This window comes from Halyomorpha halys, unplaced genomic scaffold, assembly GCF_000696795.3.
Source record: "Halyomorpha halys isolate HHAL.00 unplaced genomic scaffold, Hhal_1.1 Scaffold780.1, whole genome shotgun sequence".
In the NCBI taxonomy this organism is placed as follows: Eukaryota; Metazoa; Arthropoda; class Insecta; order Hemiptera; family Pentatomidae; genus Halyomorpha; species Halyomorpha halys.
In genome coordinates this window covers 390,998-411,071 of record NW_027111767.1, presented here as the reverse complement: position 1 = coordinate 411,071, position 20,074 = coordinate 390,998, and the positions used below count along the sequence as shown (strand labels likewise).

At 30.2% G+C, this 20,074-nt stretch overlaps 1 protein-coding gene across 3 annotated transcripts in view; it reads left to right on the top strand.

Annotated features, from left to right (window-relative positions):
- The window catches only part of LOC106686122 (lutropin-choriogonadotropic hormone receptor), a 514,005-nt gene that overhangs the window by 133,090 nt on the left and 360,841 nt on the right, over nucleotides 1-20,074 (top strand). The gene's annotated exons all lie outside the window — the stretch shown is intronic.

The following is a 20,074-nucleotide window of genomic DNA, read 5'->3' as shown; positions in this document are numbered from 1 at the left end:
ATGTTTCGACTTTCCCTAACTATAAGTTCTAATATTCCTCATTTGCTACAATGCTTTTATTGTAATAATGATAAACTGATAATAATAATAATAATAATTATACTTAACAAATGAGGAATATTAGTAATTGAAGATGGGGAAGCCCGAAACGTTGTACAAACAAATATAGAATATTGATAATTTTCTAAAATTTATTTTTCATTTTAACAAACTTTTTATTTTCAGCTGAGCTACTACTAAAAAAAAACTCCGGTATACAAAGATTGAATTGGTTATAACTGATATTTCTTCAATAATTTCAAAGATAAGAAAAAAAAGTCATCCCTATCAATACATTAAAATATTTTTAATTTTGGCCCTTGTTTCAGTTAAAGATTAAGGACTAATAACTATTTTCACTGCCAAACAGATCAAGATAGAAAGAAAAATTGTGTGCTGGAAAAATCATATTGTTAAATTTTACAGACGCTGCCGTTTTAGAGAGAGCCCTTAAATTGTTTGGCCACCTGTGAAAATTACTGTGGCTTTGATATTCCTCAAATATTATTTTTGAACTTTATATCACGTTAATCATTTGAAGTTTGGCGATAAATACATTTTAGTGTAAAGTTGTTCAGATTCATAATGTTGACAATATTTACTGTGCCCTCCTTGTTCGGACGGAAAATACTCGCAGAAAAAATAACTTTGGCCATGATAATTGGACAGACAAGAGATCTATGTCAGAACAGAACAATCTTTAGCACGTGGCAAAACGCTGGCATAAGTAAAAAAAACTATCAATGCTATTAGTAAAAAAACCCAATAGGAGAAAACAGACAGTTATTTAACCCCAATTTTTGAATAATCACTAGTCCAAATTGTTGGGTCAGCGAAGTATAGATAAGGGAATAAAAAAGTATCTGTTTTAAAACGTTAATTTTTTTTTTTTGTAATTTGGAACTCTATATCATTAAAACTACAACACTAGAAAACCCTATATAAAAAAATAATAAGTTTGCTAAAATATGAGCCCTAATAGGGCTATTTACATCCATTAGTTCTCGAAATAAAATTTTTTGAAAAGTAACGTTTCAAGAAATACGTACTGAAAGATCAGTAGTTAGTGAATTTACTGTGAAAAATCTATATTTTAGGAACAATGAGACGTACAATTTATTGTGCTATAACGTCTAAGTAGTCTACGACGTTTATCTTTGTAGGAGTAGTAGTTTTCACAATATTCTCTAAAATAATTTGCTAGTTGTTCGGGCAATTTTTTTTTTAGAAATATAAAAACTACTACCCCTACGAAGAAGGACGCCATAAACTACTTTACAGTTCATTGAACTATATCTAATTTGATTGCTAGCAGATATCTCTACATCTAATACTTCCTTAGATATAGTTTTTCATAAACTAAAAGTTTTGTTCGAACAACTAGGAATAATCGTCTTGTTAATTTATTTTAGCAAATATTATGAAAACTACTGACCTCAAAACTCACAATGCCATAATTGGTCAGTTCTCGTTATATGCAGTTACATAGAAATATTTTATTTTAAAATGGCCAAATTCATTCTTCAATGTTTTACTGGAATTTGTTTTTAATTATGACGTTCCGTTTGGGAAGTATTTTTTCGTAAATACATTACGTATTATATATTGGAAAAGTCATTCGAAACAAATCACTATGGGAGTGACTTATGTAAATAAGCCAAATTTGTACTGAAAATTTTGATTTGCAAAACCTATTTGACAGGGGAAAATTTAAGTCTTGAAATAAATAAAATAATTTTTGACTATAGAATTTTAATTTGTCAAAAAAACTTATGTAAGAGAAGCGGATATATTTAATTTTTATAGATTCATTCGTTACAGCTATTAATTAAAAAAAAAATTAAATCTGTAGTAGTATACCCCATGAAGGGGTACAGTACTTAGTTAAAGAAGTAATGTTAGTTGACCAACGGTTATGCAAGGAGGTGATTTGGTCAGAATCACACTAGACCACCAGATTTTAACTCAAAAATGGTTCTTACTTTATGAGACTAGGTGGAACCTGGAGGACACCTGAACCCACAGGGCTGACTCAACGGCTACGTGTAACAGAAAATAATTTTATAATTATCTGCCACAACCGGATTCGAACCCGCGTCTTTATGGCTATTATTAACATATAATAATAAAAATGATGATATATTTTGCTTTCTCATTACTGTAGGTAGGGAATCTTCGTATTCATGCAGAACGATAAAAAAAAAAAAAAATTCTGGAATCGGAAATTTGTCCTTTAATTCTACGTTTTAGAAATAAAGGAACAAATTCATCTCCGTATATGCCTTTAGTAAAATCCATTATGGTAAATCTAATTTTTATGACATTTTGTGGTATTGTGTGGGTTAGAACCTGAGATATCTGGGAATATGTATAATCTTATCAAATTCCTTCCAGAAATATATTTCACTCACGTATTATCAAAAGTATGTTTCTTGGCAGTGCTATATTTATAAGACTTGGCGTGTAGATTTTATTTTTAACTAAATCATTAACCTTGAAATATAGTTATATAACCAGCAGAAATGGAGAGAAAGTTACGTTTATTTTTTTTTTATTTATTATTTTTTTTTCCGAACCCTCTAAAACAGAAATAAAATGTGAGTTAGTAGTTGTTCAGGTACGTGATCGACAACCATTTCAGTTGGATTCGTAATGTTAAATTAAAACTTAAAATAAAAACTTAGGCTAAAAAAAAATAATAATAAACTTGATATATGCTATTTAAAGGTTAAAAAATGATAGATTTAAAAACTTTAAAGAAGCTGTTTACTCACGCGCCCTCACATAGTGAGGGGAAGCTAAAAAGACCCACGTGGCAATGACTCAGCTTTTCAGTTTTCAGTTTTCAGAAAAACCGTTGGTGACGTCAGAAGCAAGACAGTAGACTAGCAGGAACAACCTCACTCTTCCAATGGCAGGCACTGACTGTGTATGATTCAAGTTCTTTGCTGAAGTAAGGAACTTTTAGGTGTTGTGATCTTAAGAATCTCTTAGGAAAGCTTTTAAATCATTACAAAAAAGTTTTTATTTGTGCTTCTTTTTTAAGTAGATTTTTTTAAAAAATAAATATTGTCTTCGAAATTTTCAGGAATAAGAAACAAATTTTCCTTTGACCATAGTAAAATATATTCAATATAGGCTCATAAGACCCTTCATTAAGGATTAAGAACTGATTCTTTTCTACCTTTAAAGCTGGCACCACCTTTATACGCTGAAAAATATTCCTGTACTAAAAACCGTTTTAGAGGGAGCAAATTTTCAATTTGACAAAAATATTTTTAAAACCCCCTGATTTTAGTGATGAATCAAATTAATATTTCATTCACTGTATTTATATTTATACTCACTATTTTGGATGTGCTTAGAACAAAAATAATTAAACGTTGTATGTTGGTCTCGTGATATTTTGGGTCATGAAGAGAAAGGGATCGGTGAATAAGGTTCTTAGCAACATTAGTAATTTGGTAATACGGGTGTTGAGAAAAAAAAGTTGAGGAGTCCTTTTCCCTCAAAAATAATAAAAATCTGAATTAATCCTATTAGCATCATTCATTATTGTCATTACTAGAAACATAAATTTATTTTAAGAATAGTGTATTAAGAATGTTTATTTAATAATCAGTTAATCTATCCTTTACTACATACTTTTTCTTTGGAAAATATATTGCTTGGTATGTTTGAATCAAGTTCATAACATTACAAGTTGTAGCTTCTTTCTTGTTTTGTTTTTATACTTTTTTTTATTTTTTTTTTAATGATATTTTAATACTAATATTCGGCGTTTTTTGTATACGCATATTATGTAGATATTTAGAATATTTTTTTTTTTTTACATTTATTTGAGAATTTCATTTTAACAAGAATAAATGTGAAATGAGTAATGCAAATTTACAGCGTCCCTGGGTAATGATATTTCATTACTGCTTGGTTTTAGCGAGGAGAGTTAAAAAAACTCAATAATAATCCCGCAAGATCTCTAAGTGAAGTTATCATGTAACTACTATTAGGTAATAAAAAAAATTTATGCCAGCAATTTCTGTCGATCTGCTAAGTGGATCTCGAAATTCCACTGGATTCGCTTAATCTTTCAGAAAAACTACTTCTAGATAATTATTAATATAATTATATTACCACTAACTTGAATAATAAAAAAAAATCAATAACATAATATAACTTCTGACTATTCGCCGAAAGTGGGAATTCTGGAAACCCTGAAGCTTGTCATGGTCTTGAAGGCGGTGTCGGAGCATTGGAAAACCATAGAGCAGGGTCGGATGTATTTTATCGCCTTGTAGATCTGGATCTTGAGCTGTAGACAGGGCTGCGGTGAAGTGAGCCTATCCCTTACGTAATGGATAAGGTGAGATACCTATCGATTGTCACGCCAATGATGGAGATGGTGATATTTATTCCTTCATCGTCCACAACGAACCGCTGGGGCAGTCTACTCTTCTTGGAGTTTTGGAATGGTATGACTATGGTCGATTTTCGCCGGGTTCACCTTGATGCCATGTTTCTTCAGTACTGCAACGATAGCAGAAGCATTTTGAGCCATGGAGGTTGAGGGGTAGAACTCAAGTAGTTCAGGCTACACCGCGTTAAAATCAACTCTACTTTGGGGCCATGGTGGCTTCTTCCCTACTGTGGTCCATGATATGGTATGTGTGATGTGATATGGTGTGCATGAGCCGCTCAAAGACTTTGCTCATATGTGGGAGGTGGCAACAGTGCTCAGTTGAGCCATCTTTCTTCCCTTGCTTAAGTAGTGGCACTGCGATTACTTGTTTCCGATTACTTGTTACCTTTAGCGCGGCGCAGTACCGACCAAAGATGGAGAGGATAGGCTTCTCATTGGAATTTGGTGGTTTTCCAGAAAATAGTAAAGGAGCTCTGGTCGTCCGCTCCCTATCCATCGCAGGATAGCATGAGACCAGGAAGGCAGCCTGTTATTCAGATATATACAGAAATCAACAATTCCCCGCCCGATGTGAGGTGCGCTGTCATCTTCTTAGTAACGAAAGTCCGCCGGCCAATTATAGCGAGGATGTCGCTTAGGGACATGATATCGACATCGATGTTATCCCCAAAACATTTTTAAAATCGATTTTTTGAAGACGATGCTTTTTCAACATCGATGTTTTACTCCCGAGATTTCACGTTTGTCTCAATTTTTCATTTTTTTAAATGCATAAGTAACCTAGTAAAAAAAAAAAGTAACTGTATAAAAAGATTCCTATAAAAAATGTGGTGGGATGAAGAAGAACTCCCTACCTTCTCGCTAATAACTCGATAAAGATAAATTGAAGGTCTGTTCTAATAACCACTTCTGACTGGCCGGAACTTTACGGAGTATGTGTAGTAAGTTTTTTTCTCCTTCCAAACCCAATATTGCTCATGCTCCGAGCAGTTCTGGATAATCAGAAGTCGATATTGGAAGAAACCTTATGTTACTGAAGTGAATGATCAAAAACTTCAATATACTTTTGGCAATGTTTTGTAAGCATCGATATTTATTGATGTATTTTAGCAATTTTTTGCAAGCATTGGTATTTTAATATTAGACATTGATATATTAAATCTTCGATGTTTTTGTTGTCGATGACGCATCCCTAGTTCCAACCACTATTTTTGACTGTCCGAAACTGTACGCATGCGTAGTAAGTGTGTTTTCCCACCCAAACCCTATTGCACATGCTCCGTGCAGTTATAGATAATCTGAAGTCGTTAGAACAAACCTTATGTTACCGAAATATATGTTAAAAAATATCGATGTATTTTTAGCAATGTTTTGTAAGCATCTATATTTTAAAATATCGATATTTTATGTTCTATGTGTGTCGCATCCTTAGTTCTTCTAGCAACCACCTCTGACTGTCTGGAGCATGCGTAGTGTTTTCCCCTCTCAATCCCTATACTGCGCATGCTCCTGTTCTGGAGTTAAGTTATGTTTTCAAGTTTTAAGGTAAATAAAAATCAAAAATATTTTGCATCTGTTCGTAACATTTTCACCAATATGGAGCATTAGTTATATATAGTCTGATTAGTAAATTTTTTTATCTACAAGGTTTTGTTTAGCAGTCCGACCTCGGCTAGAAAAAATAATATTATTTCAGTCTAATAATTTATTATTACAATTGAAATAACAATATAACTGATTCGCTTTGTTTGAATTTTAATTGAAAATGAAATCACCTAAAAATAAATATTAATAATCCATAATGGCCAATAAATCTGCCAAATAATTATTAATATATTCAAGGCAGCAGGAAAAACGGCATTGTTGACGTCAATATGATAGAGACTTAGCTTATACTGCACAAGTGATTACATTGTAATATCTACTTATGAATTTGGATTGAAATCAATAGCGCTGCACTTCAAAGTACTTCAATGGTTTTAATGTGTATCAATGTTTAATGTAATCCAAATGATTGCACGTGGCTGAACAAATTGCAAATGTTAAATCGTATAATTACATTACAAATCACATATAGTTACATTTATTATTGTTGTGGTTCCCATTTATTTATCTGCGTAGATATCTTTTCAGATAGATTAAATTTACCTTATTTTGATTATGAGTATTTTTTAAAATAAATACCCCGCTGAAGATTTTCAAGACCGAAACTGATTGTAGTAATTATTACTGAGATGATGTTACCGAAATAGCATTAAGGGGCTGCTTCACCCGCAATTTTTGGAAGAAAATTAATTAAAATATATGTTAAATAAGACTTATCCGATTAGGTCAATAGTTGGAGCAAAGCTTTTGTGCAAATGGTTCTGTATCAATTTAAACACTTTTTCAACATATTTTTTTCTTATTATTACTGTGTGAAAATAAATAGTGATTGTAATTTTGAATTTAGTATAAAACAATGAAAACCTATGTTGGCATCACTGTGTTAGACTGAACTAAAAATTAAAAAATAATCTGCTGATTTTTCAAATTAAATGCCAATTAATAATTTTTTCAATGATTATTAAACATTAATTTCACCTTTGAACCGCTAATAAGATATTCAGATATACAGATATACATAAAAATGGGTCATTAAAAATATTGTGTTTAAATAATAATTTCCTTAAAAACACATCTTCCTTTGATGCGTTCTCTTTGTAATATTTATTTTATCCAATTTTTGTAGGTACTGGATTGCTCGGTTTGGAACGTTATGGGTTCGATTTCCACATAGAGCAGTTATTATTTATTTCCAGGTGGTCCCGAAATTTGAATCTTGACACTCCAACCTTGGCTGGTAAACAGCGATAATTCCTAGGCAGCCACAAGGAGTTGGCAAAAAGAACCACTAAGCCCACTTGCCCATTCTCTCCACTAGACATCAATACGACCACATAGGCCATTATTAGAGAGACCTTAAAATTGATGTTTCTATATTTCTTTATTACATTCTAAAATTACCAAATTGTTATCAATTCTTCTTTAAACTAAAAATCTAATAATTAAAGTAATTGAAATAAAAACATACCCGTATATAAATTAACTGTTAGTATGTTTCTCTATATTTTCATATTTTTCTAGGAATTTTTGAAAACGTCGTTCTGGTGTACCTATATTAAACTAGTTTTTGTCAATGCCTTGAAAAAATGTTGACCTTTTTGAACTCTATCCAATTATTCATGATCTCCATTGAAACATTTATGTTCCATTATACACTTAAAACCGAAAACCTGTCCTGTGAGTGGCGTTATTCCTTTTTTGCGAAAACAGAGTAAAGCTTTCTCAAGAACTTGGCGGAATATGCATGTTTATACAAAACCTAGCAAGAATGTAGTCTTCAAAAATGCATCATCCGAAGTTGTAGCGAAGTACAAAAATAGATAAATGTTAATCCATTAAAACCATAACGACATTAGTGCCAATAAATGGAATTATGTATTTCTAAAACACAAGGAGACATTACTTTGGGAATAAACCTGTTATTCGCTTAAGTGACGATTTTCAGGTATTATCTGAGTATTTCAAACATTATTTCAAGAAAAATAAAAAATAAATGTTTTCTAACATATTTAAATTAAGTAAAAGAAGCAGGTGTGAACGATAATGATTAACCTCCAGTTAGAGGGAGATACAGGATACATACAGAGAAGAATTGTAGGAATTGGCGGGAGAAGGAACTGACACCTTGACGGTTGGCCGGCTGCTGAAAGTTGTTGAGGCGTGTAATTAGTTCCACTCAATCTACTGATTCTAATTAGAAGATGATCCAGCAGAATTTCTTCACAGCATCTCTTCTCACTTCTAAAGATGCAATTAAACTAGTTAATTGCCTTAGAGCCTACAGGTTATTTCCATGAAAATTCAACTTCAGGTGTTTTTTTTTCCTTTCCTTACTGCCTACCAGTGGTGAAAATAAAGAAAAGAAAAATGTTGTAATCGGATCGAATTTAAGGTCTCTTGTTCAACAGATCATTACGTTTCAGGTACAAAGAACCTATTCTATACCATTGGTCTTTACTCGTCAGCGTGTCAAAGGTTCAAGCAATTTTATCAACGATTGGATTCTTTTGTTCTATTTATTTATTTTTTGTAATAAACCTCTCTATCTTAACTGTTCATATAGATAGACAGAAGCGTTTATTATTTTTCTTTTACACACACAATATTATTTTTTGAAATTCCTATACGAATTTTTAACAATGAACATTTGTTAGTCTGTTGAGTTGTTCGTTTAAACTTACAATACAATCATAAACATGAAAATTTTTAAATCAAAAATGTTGATATATAAAAAGGTCTGAAATAATTTTTTTTCTATGTAATAGTTTATTATAGATTTTTATCTCATTTCTATCGTTAACACAAGTTTTTTAACAAAGAAAAAATATATAATGTTCAGAATTTTTAAAGATTCCAACAAATTTAGTCGTTGTTTTCCTAAAATAATTTTAAATTCCTAATGGTATAGGTTCTACTGGATGAGTTTCAATTCAGTAATTAGATGTGGTTAATGAATTTCACCTTCCTTATTTAAATTTATTTATTTATTACATCAAATAACGACGTTTCGGAGCTGTAATCCAATTTTCAGGTACCTAAAAACTAATTCACAATATTCATCTTATGCATACAACAATTAATAAATATACCACCATTTTTAAAAAATTTAAAACAATTACCTAAATAAATATATCTTCTAATATCACATTTTCTGTTCTCCTTATTCGTCATAAAATATTAGCAATAATCATATTGTTTTCAGTTATATAAAAACGCAATAAATAAAATTCTATATATAATTATAAATAAGAAGATTTAATACATAATGTACCGTCTGGAATCAGATTATCTTTAAAAAAATAACAAATAGATTACAAACTATGTCTAACCTTTCTTACCACTGTTCCACAAAAGATGACTAATCTATTAACAATATTTTTTTAAACTATATCAAATCATCAAATGACTGTATTAAATTTATTCTACAATGAAAATAAGTAAGGTAATTATTTCAATAATATGAAAGATAAAAATGATAAACTAAATGTAATTTACAAAATCAATTGCCAGAATGGTGATGGGGTTTGTATAGGAGAAATATATGCTTCTAGATATATCGTAGTAAACATTGAGCTTCCAGATAATACACCCAACTAAGTAATATATTCAATAGTGTATTTGTGGTTAATGCTTTTATTTTATTGTTATATGAGTTCAGAATTTTACTTATCTTCTTTTATCCTTATTTCTTCATTTACATAGTTTTACTATGTTTATTATATTTATCATTATATTTATATACTTACATATATTTAATTCAATTATATATAATTTTTTTCATGTATTTATTTTATTCATTTTTTAATCGTGGTATCAATTTGATCAATTGTATTATTTGTTGCCCAAGATGTAGCAGATTGTAATATTTATCAATAAAAAGTAAAATAAAATTGTTTACAAAAAAAAATGTAAACAATAAATCCCTGAGAAAAAATCAAGAAAATAATTATGAAGACGTGTAATTGGATACGCGCATAATTATAATATCTGGTGTGTATATTTACACACTTACCTTACCGCTTCGAATGCAACGGCCAGTAACACGATGAAAAATTATTTTTAACCTACCAGCATACATTGATATCACAACGGCTTATATTCTGAAAGCTTCAAGATAAGCGAGAAGTCAGGCTTGACTTAGTTTACGACTGCCAGGGGTGTGCTATAGGTTTAAGAGATAAATCAGTAAGGGAAGGAAGACTCATGGCCACTAGATCGGTGGGCTACAAATCCACATCTAGTGTTTTGATTTATATAGCTTTACGGACTATCGCTCGTAAGGAATACGGGAGTTATGTTCTGCCCAGAGGGAAATACACTTGATATGTTTACTTAAGGTTTCAAGCACGCTCCAAGAGTATAATTCCAATTAAATACCATAATTTTGATTCGTTCAAGTACCAATTGCTATTATCCGAGAAGCTTAAAATTTGGCCGTACACAACTAGGTGTAATTAGCATGAAGTTTTTCGTAATTTATTAAAAAATTATTGTCATTCGTTATTAAGAAAGAATTAGTTGTGCTAATAAAACTATAATATGAAAAATATGGACCGTGAAGACTTTTTAATTTTTTTGTTCTTTCATCAAATATTAGAAACTTTATTCTACTTAAAAAGATTAGTAGCTTTTTCCCCTGATTAAAATAAACCTCGGGTATTGCGACCTAGAATAGTTCAACAACTACTTTTCAAGAACATTAATTTTATTTAGTCTACCTCACAACTAGGATAGATATATTATTTTTTTCAAACTATGTTTTGGTCTTTTTACTTATTTATTTAATTATTATAAGTCATATAAATTTTAATTATAGGTATTTTTTTTAAATATTTATTTATTGCTATTTACTACTGTACATTATAATACATTTAGTAAATCTGATCTAAGTTAAATTGGAGCGTTTCAGGCGTGTAGAGAAACTACCCATTGGTAGCACTTTAATGACATTTTACATTAGCTGGTCTCGTGGCCATCTTCTTTTCAGGCGCCTCGGAGGATTGTCTGAAATGGAAGAGGATGCAAGATTAGAAACTAGGGGGTTTGAGTGGTTAGAGAGTTTATAATGGAAGGAGTGATATCTGGTTCGGGCTAGATCGGTAACATAGGGAACATTAAGGTATATATATATACATAAAGATATTATAGGTAATTAAACATAAAAAAATGCAAACAAATAATTAATAAGTAAATATGATTTTTCTTATTGTTTGTGTTTTATCGGTTAATTTTTACTACATTATATCAGATTTGATAGGATAGCCTGAATTTTTTTAAATAATTAATGCGAGGCTATGAAATTAAAATTGATTTTGATGATAGTCAGGTTGGCCGAAACGTAGGATATTTTAATCGAATTAATAAAAAATTGTTTGAGAGTTTATGGATATATTTTGTCCCCATTTTCTTTTCTGGTATGCCAGTATGAAAAAAAAATACCCAAACCAATATGGAATCTTACAAAGAAAAATTTTATTCCTGCTTTGATAAAATATCTTTTACATTTGTTTTTATTATTCTACTGAATATTTTGCTGGGTTGAGTCCGACAGCTATTCCTAAAATTGCCCATATGGCAATAACAAGCAAATGCCTATATGGACGTCATACAATTATATTATGTGAAATATAGTTTCGGTTTTATAATATAGAATAATATAATAATATAGTATTATACAAAGTATAATATTAGATAATATAGTATAATATAAGTAAAAAGTTTTATATTATAATTTTGAGCTTTGGGGCTCAACCAATCATCAAATTCCTCCTATCTTTCCAATAATCCAGAATCCTTCGTAAAATCCTAAATGCTCAATAAACTCATCCATAAAGACGTCATTATCCTACTTGTTGCATATTTCGCCCGAAATAGACATACCTCCTTTCATTTCAAAATCCTTACCCACCCAAACCCATTAGTTCATAATCACTCATCCTTAACAATCCCACGGCCCTGTTTCATAATAAGGTACAAACTAATACTATTAGTCATGTAGGTCTATCTTAATCAAGTTACACTGACTTTACAATACAGTATCTTAAATTATAATCTTAAGATATAGACATTACAATAGTAACTTGTACTTTAGTATTTTTTAATTCCTGTAATATCACTAATAGTAACCCCTACCGTGAAAAAAATAAGTATTAGTGTTATTACCACACTAGTTTCTACACTTGTACTATGAACTAATACAATTATCTTTCATTATGAAAGGGCCCTGATAATCCTCCGAGGCGTCTAAAGGAAGTTGGCCACAGGATCTTTTGATTACAAGCAATGATTGAAGTACCATTGCGTAGTTCCTTCTAAAAATTATAAATAGTTTCAAAAAGGTAAATTTGCTAATTAATGATTCCAACAATATTTAATAAATTTTGATTTTGTATTCCGCAGGATCACCCCTTTTTTTATTCATGTATTTTGATACATTTTTTTCTTTTCTTTTTTTTTTTTATTTCAATTAGACTAGCTTTGGGAAAAAAGAGGGACTTTACGATTCGATTTATAACAAGGTTTGAAGGGTATAAACCTCACTGAAATCAATAATGGAGTCTTTCTGAGTGAAGAAAAAAAAAAACAGGAAATGTTCCCCACTCGTAATTCAACAAATATGCCTTACTTCCGGATTTTAAAAATACACTGAGGAAACTGGGAACATTTATTTTTTACTATATATTCTTTAATTTTATTTTATTCAGAGTAGTTATAAGTAAACTAATTTTATCATTTCTCACATGAATGTAAAGTTTCCGCCTATAAGTTTTTGTTTTTTATCTAAGATAGAATATCGTACTTATGACTTTGTAAATACTTGTATTTACTAATATAAATGAATAAATAAATAGTTTTAATTTCTTTCTTACAGATAAATAAAAATAATAACATAAGACTTCAGATTTATTGCCAAGGAAAAGCTAGAGAAGGTATTTTTTGTAATTGGCGTGTGTCGCTTGGAGCTTTCTCTTTTCATAGCAACCCAATATTGATCTTCTATTCCAATTCCTTACTATTAGTCCTCATTTACCCGCTTCTAGGTATTTTATCCCTATCTAGACAATCTTGGGTAAATAAAGAATAGCATGTTACTAATTCAAAATAAGATAAGTTGTATATAGTAGTCTATGAATGAAGCAGCTTGAACTAACTTCTAAACTACTCATTGTTCGCATTATTAACTCAATATTTTCTGCAAATACAAAGGCGTAAAAGAGGAACCTCAAGTATAATAAAATTATTTAAAACTCCTTTGTTTCTATTAGTTTGTTGGCAATTATTAACGAATTAGTGAATAAGCAGCATTTTATCAATGGTAATCAATCGGAAAAAATCTCTTTATTAGACAATCCCTTCGAACTATCTGAAGTGATTCGATCAGGTAATCCTAGTCGATCAACAAATGCATTGTTTCAGTTGATGGAGTGTTTAAACCCTGTTTTGAATTTGAATGCTAATAGTTAAGAGGAAATCAGTCTAAAAACATTTCCCTGTTGTTCATTATTATTTAGTGAATGAACAGCAGTGGAAGTTTAGGAACAAAACCTGGTAGCAAACGCTGATACTATAATATATCAATATAAGAAGTGATGTTATTGGTGTTAGTTATCATTGTTAAAAGGCAGACAAATCTTTTATTGTAATTTTTATGAACCCCAAACTTTAATATATCTCTGGATTACATATACCGATAAATTCGAAAAAAAAGGTACAAAAGATTATTAAAGTGTAACAATAACTTTTAATAGTTTAGTCACAAATAGTATTTTTTATAAAACCAATCTCGTTAATTCAATATGAGTTTAATTGTGGTATTTAACAATTGTTAAAGGTATATTGAGACCAGTGATTCCCAACCTTTTTTTTTGTGGTGGAACTCTTTTCGTAATGGTAGGAAAATAATAGAAACCCTTTGAAGAATTGTAGTAGAATCGTGAGAACAGCGGAATTATCAATTGATACAATTGAGTATCAAATACCGTATTTTCAAAAAAAGCTAAGAAAGGCTAGAATACCAACACAAAACCCGTGCAAATTTGAAGAAACTCTAAGATGGTAAGGTTCAAAATTTCGTTGAGTTGATGTTGAACGACCCATTCGTAACTTAAGAACCAATGCTTTGGACGTTAGGACCAAACCAAATAAATCGGGAGTTCTGCCCACAAAAGTGTCGTTTGAGACGGGTCTATGACCAGATGTGGTTGGAACTAAGTGAACAGGTCCGATTGGGACCAGGCCAGATATATCCGATAGTGAGAAAGGGAATGGAAATAGAAGGGAAACTAGTTTCCACAATGAATCCTAGAGTAATTTTTTACAAGATCTCTATAGTCGGAAAAGGTATCAGGAAGAAATTCCACCCGTTCGCCCATAGGTGCTAGCTTTTGGTGGAGTAAGAACTTTAGTTTTTTCATATTCGGGTCCGTTTACATAGATCTGGTCTGGGCTATACAAGGCACTTTGTGTTGGGTCAGTGAGGTAGAGTAATAAAAAATTTGGCGCACTTTTACTCACTAGTTGATTTATTTGGTCTGGTCCGATCGTCTAAAGGCACCTTGCAATAGATAAGTATATATCTTTTCATAATCTCCATATTTATCAAATTAGTACATTATTATTTTATATGTAGATATACTTAATTAAAACTGCAATACATTAAATATTAATGTTTCCTACACACAAAAAAACTGTTTTAATTTTTGTTATTAAAAATTAGGTTAGATTGTGCTTCCTGGCTTTTCTATAATTTTTAAATCAACGGCTGATATACACACTTCTGTTCGCTAATGCTGAGTATGAATAAAAACGATTTTGCGCATAAATAAATACTATTTTTTTTAGTTAGTGTATATAAAACGTTAAAAAAAAAATGTTCCACTACAACTCATGAAGGATGAATGAATTAGTGCAGTACTTTCTAAGGAAGTTCTGTTACTAGACCAACGGTTGTGCTAACTCTGATGAGTTAGAATCACGCTCGATCGCCAGATTTTTATCCAATTAAGAGGACCCATAAACTGAATGGACTCCGGTGGGCACTTGAACCCAAAGACTGACTCACGGTTACAGTCAACAGAAAAGAATTATTTGCCTCTACCGGATATGGACCCGGATTTAGAGTTAGTAGCACAGTGCCTTACCAATGAGCTAGTCACTCTCACATATACAATGTTATGATAGAGTTAATTTTAATAAAAAAGAAATATAGAACTTTAACTGTTAAAACAATATAAGTAAAATCACAAGAGGGCGCATCGATTTTTTTCAAGCACCTGGAGTTTAATAATTTAATTTTAGGTCAAGGTTACCCAAAACTCAAAGGTTAAGATTCACTGCTTTGAAGACGGCCTGATTCATTTTAATTATAATCGCATTAAAATGAAATTAATAATATGATTTATTTTGTTTTTTAATTAACATGTTCTTTTTAATTAAAGAGGCAAACCATTTTAGTATAAATAATATTACTATTCGTTTTCCTTACTTTTTGCCAGTTTAGCTAAGAAGCAATAATGACATAATACAATGAACTATTTATCGTTTTCAGAGCATTGTTTAATTAATTAATAAATCAGGCGCATCCTATATATTTATAAGATTAATAAAGTAGTTCTATAAGTAGACAAAAGAATAAAAAGGGATAAAAACTTAGACGGTGCATTTTTATCTCATTGTCTTCGAAATGTAAATGTTTTTTAAGTAAGGAGAACGGATAAAAAAAAAAGGAACTCACGGCTCATCTCCTTTCCGTTTGGTACTAATGGCCTAGCTGGGTTTGGGAAATTGGAAACATTACTCAAAAAGCGAGTCTGAGGAGAGGAAAAAAAAATACTACATCAAGAATAATCAGAGCTAGGAGAGCACATTGATTTTAATGTTTGAGATATTTAAAGAATTAATTATACTGTTTTATTATATGTTATGTGTACACTTTAGAATTTAAGTTTCTGGACTGAATTGTACCTTTTTTTAAAAATATATAATCTATATATTTTAAATTTAAATATTATAATTATCCAATAAAAGTTATGATAAAATTTTTGTTTCAATAATGTGTTCCATCACATCCCATAATAGTCCAAGATGGCAGGAAGGACGAATTATTAATGGTTCAATTTTCATAATTTATGTACTAATAAATTATTGTCGGATCTTAAAATAAGTACTTCATAGCTTTTTAGTAGTTTTCATGTTAACATACGAATTTAAAATGATTAAATATATACATTGGTGAAGATAATAATTACAAAATCTAGGTTCAAATAAAAATTTATATTGATTAGGTTTTAACAAATTATTGGCTGATGAATGAAAATTAATGTCATCATAAAATTTAATAAGGCTTCTTCCTTCCTGAGCAAAGAAAAAGGATTCTTCTACTACTAAATTAATATAACAAAATCCCATTACATCCTCTTTTGCAATACTTTTCATTATTACGGGACATGATTCTATTGCGCTCCATCACATACTAGAGTTTAATTGATGCTTACATGTCACCGATCATGATTTTTTTAGACAACAATATTTTCTACCTCTCAAATTATAAGCTGGATACATGATTTGTTTGTCTATTTTAATCAAAGATGCAAAAGTAATAAATAAAACTTTTGCATCATTGAATTACAATTTTTTCTCTGACCTTACAATTTTCCTAAATTTAATCACTCTGTGTGGTGAATTTTGAGTTATATATTTTCAACTTCTTTTCTCTGATTCATTGAAAATTTTTCACAAACCTTCTCTATTAATTTTACATTTCTATGATTTTTTTTTGGTCTGTTGCCTCAGAAAATTACATTTCAAGTATATCCACTGTTTCAATTTTTGAGTCATCACCTTATTTTAACAATTTCACAAAAACTGAAATATCTTGAAAAATAATTTTCTCTTCCATCCATCATTAGTACTTGTAATCAGTCGGGCCTTGGGAAAAATTGTCCAGTTCATTTGAAAATTTAAAGAAATATTCTAATTTTTTAGGCTTCTAAATAATATTGATTTTCTATGAATCTATTGGATGCTTATATGAAAAACTTTTTTACATCAAAAACTAGTTCCTCTTTTAAATACTAAATAAAATAAAAATAAAATATTTATCTATCCAATAGCAATGTATTTACGGTCAGGGAATATAAATGTTTTCAATAAATGATGTGATGATATATGGTTTTAATTAATATAATCATTGTTTTTGATGTAGTGTGTTATTATTTTCACCTACTTAAGCTTATTGACTTAATGACTACTAACGTAGTTGTCAATTCTTGAATTTCTCAATTTTTAAAAAGTAATTAATTGTTTCAATGGATGAAAATAATAAGATAAAGAAATGTATTAAACAAAAATGTATTTGTAATGTTAGCTAACAATATAGTGGAATATATGTTTGTGTGTGCTTGTGTAAACTTACTTAAAAAAGCGTTAATTAGCGTTCGATATAGTAAGACACGGTTCGAAGCGTATAAACCTCACTGTAATTAATAATGGTATGTTTGAGTGAAAATGACATGTCCAAGGATTCATAACTTTAGAAAAAGTAGTTCAAATGATACCTTGTTATTAAATGTTATTGTTTAATGTTCATTGAAATGTTATTAGGGTTTTCAGCTCACAAAGGATGTGTGGAACTATATCGTCAGGCTGGTTAAATTTGCGGGGTTCTAGGGCCGAGAGATATGGGAATTTGATGCTGGATAGCATGTTGGTTATTTAGATTAGGTGGATCTTTGGAGGTTTATGGGTACGTAGGGGTTGTGGAAGTTGATGGCTTCGTTGTCCTTCTAAAATCTAGGTTAACCATTTTTTTTTAGGATCTTATCGTCAAAAAATGTCAATATGTATATGTCAAGTCAAATGGAAAGCTATCCCGGAACTAATTGAAATTAAAATCTGTAATTGGATTATTTTTTAAAAATGTTTAAAAATCGCGTTGGTAAAAAACTTACAACTCCCTGAGGGTGCGCCTAATATAGGCGGTGTTATCAACTAAGTTGCCTGATATTATTTTCGCTCCTTTGACTCGATTCAGCGGCACAGCCTATGAGAATAGGTTCATAGTGTAAGTATCCTAGGTCGGGTCTAAAAACTTATCATTATGATGACACCGCAATACATAAATGTCTTAATTATAATGAGTCTTTTAATTCTCATGGGACATTAAATTCATAAAAGATTTTGTTCTTTACATTTTTTATTTTCCTTATTATTAGTGCTCTCTTCCTTTAATCTTTAAAAACTTTAATAAAACATGCAGTTTTTGTGATTTACACCTTAAGGAAGCGTCTTATCGGAAAAATCACAAATATGTAATCATTTTTAGTTAGCTTTTCTATCGGAAATATTTATTGAAAATACTTCTTCGGTTCGAAATCCCGTAATAAGGGTGCCAAAATTCATTTTGAAATTCTCAAAAAAGAAAACGCCAATTAATCATTGGACGGTTTGGTTAAATATACGTAAGATCTTAGTTATGAATTCCATAGTATGATAATAAACAGATTGAAGAGTCAATGAATTACTACCTATGCTGGCAGAGGTACTTCTTTTAAGGTGAAGGATAAAGTCAAGTTCGACTGCTAAGATAAATGGAGTTTTCTAAGCCACCAATAAGAAACTACCGCAAAGGAGCCAGATTTTTATCGCTAGAATGGTTCTAAGGGGGAGCGTTACTAAAACTTTCCAACCTTTTTTAAAGAATTTATAACTAAGTCACCTTTTGGTGTTTGGTACTATTAGGGATTAAACTTGAAAAGAATCGGCCGATTAAGGGAATATAATAAAAGTTTACGCCAAAGATTTGGAAATATGTTAACATGGATTTATTTGACATCACTGACGGTTCCTACTTGATTGCTCAACCTCCTTTCAGAATGGTGAATTTTTTTTATATTGATTAATTTATGAAATGAATAAATTTTTAATTTTGATTGGTTAATATTTTTAAAATACGAACAAAAATTTAATATTTTATATTTTCGTGAGAGTAGAAAGGAATAAAAAATCCTTTACTGAAGTGTGTGTAGCTCACATCTTACACATGTGCGCCCTTCGTGATAAGTCCTGAGCCCCCCGCTGTTATAGACCCAACAAATAAGATTAATTGATGTATATTAATTTTTTTACTCGTAGATATGACTAATTTGTTAAAAAGATAAATGAAGACTTAAAGAAAAGGGCAATTATCAGTAAATTTATAAGGTTTGGTAAATGATTTATTCCATATTAATTTTAATATTACACGGTAGAAATTATTTATAAAGATTATTTTGTGATAAATAAATAACCAATGAAAGGACAAGGGTAGGATATAAAGTACTGACCTATTTAAATGCTTAATTACATTCAGATCGTCATGAAGTTATCTAATTTAACAGTTTGGCCTGTTTCTCGATTATACCCAGGGGTCATCACTATGTTGTAATTTTATTATAGTTAGTCAGTTAAATCGTTTAATTTTCTACTATTAGTAATTTTTTTAAATTATAAAATGTCATGGGAGTATGGCTAGGAAAATAATAATTTATAGCGCTGTGACGATGAATAGCTAACGAAGAAAACAATTTTAAAAAATGAATGAAGTGAAATAAATTTCTAAGACATGAACTCAGTTTAAATGAACTTTTATTTTTAAATCATTTTCACTAAACTATTGGATTTTCTTACCTTTGATTTTCTACGGCCTCCTTCCAGGTAACTATCCTTGGTTCATTCTTCTTGTTGATCGGGTCCAATTATACATTCCTTTTTGTCATTATGCCAAATCCTGGATCTATCTCATCTTCACAAATGAACAGAGGTGCACAACTGAATTGGATTCCTATACACATAAACTGTGTCTAGCCGAATTATTAGGTATTAATCTTATATTACATAGGCGTAGAGATAAAATAAAGAATAGTATTACATGATTTTTTTTTTATCATTGTTTTAGTTCTTAGTAATATTTTTCTTTTTTTATATTTTAATTGTTTTTGTCATCCTTTTTACTTTTATACATACGTAAAAATCCTA